A 6691-nucleotide genomic window follows, 5' to 3' on the forward strand; every position below is an offset into this window, starting at 1 on the left:
AGAGGTGGGGGCGCCAAAAGTGTCTTTGCCCCCGGATGCTGAGAACCCTTGCTACGCCACTGTAAAGATTATCAGATTATCATACACGTTAGAAATAATAGTACAATTGTTAGGAGGAACGTAATGTTAATTCACATAAACTAGAAATTAATATTTTGTGAGGAACTTACTGAAGAGAACCTTTCTGTATATTGCAAGTGTCCACTTTCTAATATTCTAAACGGGTTGGGCGTTACTTTATAACAGTTGCTCTTAACCTTTTGGGGGGTTTACAGAATATGTTCTCACACCCCTTGCCTTAAGTTAATAATCTTATGAATTAGATTTTAAAACGTAAATGTTAAATGGTAGAAATACATTAAAGTTTATAAGAATGGTGGTCAGACAAGAGTTGGTGCTGTTGAATAGCTGCATTCCCTCGATTCTATCAGTTCAAAATTGGGGATAGATATGCGCAAATAGCCTTTGTATAGCTTTGCACGACATTTTTCAAACAAACTACATTCTAAAAACCTACTTAAGTTTACTTTGCATGCAAAGGTGAAATTTTACAGTACTTCTGTAGATCAGTAATATTTTACGGTCGTTTAAAATCAAACATAAGCTCTTCTTGTAGTATTGAACTATGAGTCATATATTACTCTTCGTTCTAAACAGCATCTTATGCTCTTTGTATACCAATTAAAGGTCAACTTGTTAAATAGAAAATTTCGCTTCTCTTTATTTTAAACAGCAACATAAGTAATTCCTGCCCAAATAAAGGGCAAAACATTAAGCCATAAATACTTAATTTCATTTTATACAACAACAACACAATCATTCGCTAAGGTAATTCAAACTCATTAGACTCAACCGTAGAGTGTGTCTTTCCAGTCATTCCTCCTCATTAACATCGGCCCATTTTACAAAGTCCATAAGATCAGACTATGGATAATGAATTCATATTCACTGCTTACTTGTTTGTAATTAAGCACAAAACTACACAATGGGCTATCTGTGCGTTACCCACCTCGGGTATCGAAACCAGGTTTCTAGCGTTGTAAGTCTGTAGACATGCCGCTGTGCCACTGGGGGGCTATATTCACTGATTTGTATTCATAAGTAATCTTAATTATCTTAGTGTTTGTTTTGTATTATCAACCTAAACTACTCTGCAATGGGCGACTAAATATTAATTTTGGGCGGACTATAATATTTCAAAAATTTTAATAGGCTGTATGAACTTTAACGGTCTATGTAAATATTAAATTTCATAAAACACTAATATATAAACAGCTTCGTATGATTTAATGGTTGTGAATTTCTGCCCATTTTATAAATTCATTATTTAAACTAAAGTATGTTCCGAATTATCTGAGGTCTACTAAACTTCCAGCTGATGATCAATGAAAGATTTGCCTTTATTTTATTCCGTTTTTTTATTTATGTTTTGTACATTGTGTTCTTTAAAAAGATTTTCATTTAAACATGCACATTAGTTCTCGCTGAACACATTATTTCGACAGTTCCCTGTTATATTTCTGTGACAAATAATGAACACTTCCAACATTATCAAAATTCAAATAATTTTTTTTAAAGTATGGGTTTAAACAAGAAAACTACCGCACAAACATCATATACCACGACTGTATACAAAATGTAATACTAGTGCCAGAACCAATTTCGAGTTTTATTATGTTCCATAATACTGTTACGTCTCCGTTCGTTAGTTGATTTTCCGTAACTTCGTTCCGACGAAACTTTAGCGACAGAAGTCCTTACTTAATAAAACTGATTTATTCTTTCTGAATTTAACTTTACCGATACACTTATTTTCAACAGTCGCTCTATAACAAACGTTTTAACAACGAACGTTAACTTCAACAATACTTTCTGACTGCAGTTCAATTACTCACTACCTACACACACATTGTTCCGTCACGTTGTGAGCGTCTTATATATATACCAGACAAACATATATCTAGTAAATGCTAGGGCATTCACGAAGGAACAAGATATTTCTAGAAAATAGGTGGCGTTACACTGGTCACGTGACCTCGCTGACGCAACACTACAGATATTGACTACAGAACTTAAAGTATGGATTTAAACAAGAAAACTACCGCACAAACATCATATACCACGACTGTATACAAAACGTAATACTAGTGCCAGAACCTATTTCGAGTTTTATTATGTTTCATAATACAAATATTGACTACAGAACTTAAAGGTTAATCAAACACACAAAATATTTTTTTCCAAGAATAAAAAACATATAGTTTTAAAATATCCAAGGGAATCAAATTTATCGGGAATATTATTTTGACAAACAAGAAGGAATCTCCAATAGCCGCGCCACTTCAAATTCTTTTAGGCAGGATTAGAATAAAACTAGACCACCGGTGACCCGTTGGGTCACCCACTATTCAGAGGTTATGAAGAATCCAAGCTAATTTCAATATTGCACCAAAATTAAAGTTTATTTTGAGATAATTTCATTAAATATTTCAATCCAATCGTGTTTGTCACAATTCAAGAAAAAATATTTGATTGTTGATCGGGAGTAAAAGGAAAGACGATTTCATTTTGCAAAAAAGTGAAGTCAGAGTTTTCAGGTATTGTTATGAATAAACCTTATTCACAGTTGATTCAAAACGCCTGAAAATAAGAAATAACAAATAATAGTAATGTTATTCATGGTTTATTAGAACGTAATTGCTATCAAAAAATAACAAAAAACTATTTCAGAAAAACATTTGATAGTTACTTACTCAAATTACTGCAAGAAACAGCAAAACTTGATAACTGATACACTTTGAAATTCGCCAAATGAAAAATTTTTCTCACTGTCTCACAGCGAATGATTTTTTGACTGAGAAGATTTTCTCATTTCCTTACCTACCATAATCAAGGTACATTATTGAGAAATTCTTCAAGATCTTGTTTTTGTCATCTTACGCCTTTTAATGAAGATGGGAACATTTACAGGGAAATAGATTGGAACTAAAACATTTCGTAAAGAGAGTGAACGGTAGTGTGATGTAAAATTACTCATGCTAGAAATTTTTATAAAAGTGACCCGAAAAACGGCGCTAACTCGGTAACCCGTGGCTCCATTTTAACGAAACTTGTTTTATTCTGTTTCTATTCTTATTTCAGGGGTACCATATTCTTACAAATGTGTGCCGTTTTTTGCTGTATTTAATTACAGACAAGCAAACAAACAAACAATCTCAGAGTTTTGGTAGTACATAGATACATCTCTGAGACCTATTTATTAGCCATATTTTTGTGGGCCAGCAATACCAAGCGTGGGGCGCGCGTATACCCGATTCAATTTTATTACTCATCAGGATCTACCAGCCTAACTTTCAATTGAAATTATTTTTGGCAGGATTAGAGTAAATTAATCTACGAGATCTTGGGCGTGGTAAAATACATCAATGGAAAGAGTTTGGCCTCCTGAGTTCAAAACTGTAATTAGATCTCTAATCGGTCAAGAGCTGACGGGGCTTTGAGCTAAAAGTTTTGTACTTGAAAAAAGCAAACAAATTCAGAGCCGTTTTATGAGACGCTAAGCCGTGGCTAAAAAAATATAATGTTTGTTTTCCTTTGATATAATGTTTATCATTCCAACTTAAACGTTAAGCGCCATCTCTTGACACATATAAACGAACAAAAGCATAATTGGTTTTGATCGAAGGGAGGAAAAGGTCTGTAAAGAATCTGACCTTCCCAGATCACTCACAACGAAACAACCAAATCCCAATCAAGATACCCACGGTTCTGATCGAACTTAAGGTTTCCCCAACCATAATGGTCATATTTAGATATTTCTCAAAATATCATAGTATTGTATATGCGCTAATAAATAAAAAAATTGCGTACAGTTGTAGATGGAATGTTACTGTAACTACTGACTTCACTAAAAATGAAATTTTAATAATAATTAACATTTTTGAAATCATGAATAAAACTTTTTCAAAAGTGAATTTCTTGTATAAAAGCCATGTTTCTGAATAGAAAATCACATTTTTTGTCATATGTACATTACTAGTGAATGAAATGCTTTTTACTGATTATGTTTGAAAGTTTTGTTTAAATTTGTATACTTTTTAAATTCAAACTCCATAAGAAACTTACATAACTTTTGAAATTTAGATAAAAGAACGAACTTAAAAAAGGAGTCTCTAGTCTGATACATGTGTATGACGAAAAACGTTTTTCTTTTTTCGATAGCTATTGAAAATAAATTTTTAAAAAATATGAATATACAAGTATTGTTTTGTCTCCATTATATATAATGCAAATATTTTTCTGTACATCTACAAGAGATGGCGCTGCTCATAATTTATCGTTTTACCCTTAATTATTTTGTACTAGATATGTTTTCGATATTAGATAGCAGCACAAAAGACATTTGTTTCCTGAATATTACAAACTAGGTGTTTTGCGTGATTATTATTTAGATCTTATTATTCGAAACATGTGTCTAACAATCTATCTATTAAGATAGTTCGTAAATGTTTGGTCAACGTTATTTTCTGAAAATCAAAAATATATTGTGCTACGAAAAATAATACGTATTACCTTATGAATCTCTAAAAATGTTGAAACCATTTGATTATAAAGTACTTTAATGTACTTTATGGTGGACATAGGTCATTCCTTGTCATGTTCTACAGTAATTAGTCTACTTGTCATCAAAGAAAAAAGAATGTTGTGTCATCATAAAATGTGTTGATTCAGTTATGTTCTGAACAACCTTAAATGTGAAAGATTTGTATTTTATTTTAACAACTCATGTATGATATGTCAATCTATTACTCCAACCATGGACTCAGTGGTATGTTACGATACATGTTGGGGCAGAGCACAGACAGCTCGTTGTGTATCTTTGTGCTTAATAACAAACGAATCCAAACATACACACTGCTATAAATGATATAAAGTAACATGGTCTCCTTATTTCCGTGTAAAATTCTAGTTTATAAATGTAACTTAACCACTACTAAACGCAAATTCAGGAAATGTACTGCACAGGAAGATTTCGAATTCGGAATGTAAAGGAAAGAAACACACATGCATTTAAACAAATACACAAAATTTATATTCATAAACATGTTACATGTCTTGGTTAGTTTGTATTTTACTGCTGACTTTGCCTCGCTGGCGCCGATTTTTGTATAAAATGTCTATGAAGAGTAAGCAAAAAAATTCTGTCTTTATAGCGCCTCCTAACACATCTCTTTAATCTTAGAATTCTGTCTTTATAGCGCCCCCTAACACATCTCTTTAATCTTAAAATTCTGTCTTTATAGCGCCTCCTAGCACATCTCTTTAATCTTAGAATTCTGTCTTTATAGCGCCTCCTAACACATCTCTTTAATCTTAGAATTCTGTCTTTATAGCGCCTCCTAGCACATCTCTTTAATCTTAGAATTCTGTCTTTATAGCGCCTCCTAGCACATCTCTTTAATCTTGTTATGTCATACTTATTTTTATTTTCTTGTTGGGATAATTTCCTTTTAGTTTTGGCATATCCAACCTTATGTTCTGTCTACATTACATGAACTAATTAAAAGCGCTTATATATTTTGTAACCCTTTATATGTATACTAACACTTTTTCTATGAAACATGTATAGAATTTGTACGTTGTGAATACATACTTTATTTCTGTGTAACACATACTACTGAAAACATTTCGAGTGTCGAAGAACAAATTAGTATTTTTTCAGGTATTATACTGTTGACAGTAAATTTGTTAACAAGACTGTGGGTATTTTGATTTGTTTTCGATAGAATTTTAACTCTCATAGATATAGTATAATATATATTATGAGATTTAAATTGAGTTTCCTGAAATGCGTCTTTCAGTTTATTAGATATGTTTACTTATTCAGAAAATAAACTAGTGATAACGAACTCGAGTTGGATTTTATGACGAAACAATCGTTGGCACTGGTTGGTAATTTCGATATTCAGCAAGCAATCTCCAACCACAGCTAAATGTCTTATGTTTTGATTGGTTGATTTACTTATAAGGTTCGTCTATTTAATAAATCAATAAAAAACACCGATATACTAATTTATGTTAATACACAGAATAATATTCTACCTGGAGTATTAAATCACGTGTGTGACGAATAAATTTCACTACAGATTGGTCCCCGCTTCGTTTCTAGCCTCCTCCTTTCGGTGACAGATGCAACTAATAACAGCGTAGCTAGATGATCGCAAGACTGGTAATGTTGCTATCTAGAGGTGTGAATCAGTAACTTATCATTATTATCAAAACAGATTTTTATTTTAAAGACATTATTATCAACTTATCCTATTGAGACGTTATTATCAAATCAGCCTAGTAAGGCATTATTATCAAATCAGCTTAGTAAGGATTTGTTTGTTTCTAATTAAGCACAGAGCTACACAATGGGCTATCTGTGCTCTGCCCACCACCGGTATCGAACCCCGGTTTCTATCGTCGTAAGTCCGCAGACATACCGCTGTGCCACTAGGGGGGGGGGGACTAGTAAGGAATTGGTATCAAATCAAATTAGTAAAATTTATTGTCAAATTATAGGTACTTACCGTATTTTTCGGTGTATAAGACTCACTTTTTACCCCAAAATTTGATGTCAAAATCTGCTTGCGTCCTATACACCGAAGGTATGAATAATATATATGTATATATACGATATACACAT

The sequence above is a fragment of the Limulus polyphemus genome, unplaced genomic scaffold, assembly GCF_000517525.1.
Source record: "Limulus polyphemus unplaced genomic scaffold, Limulus_polyphemus-2.1.2 Scaffold2816, whole genome shotgun sequence".
NCBI classification, from domain to species: Eukaryota; Metazoa; Arthropoda; class Merostomata; order Xiphosura; family Limulidae; genus Limulus; species Limulus polyphemus.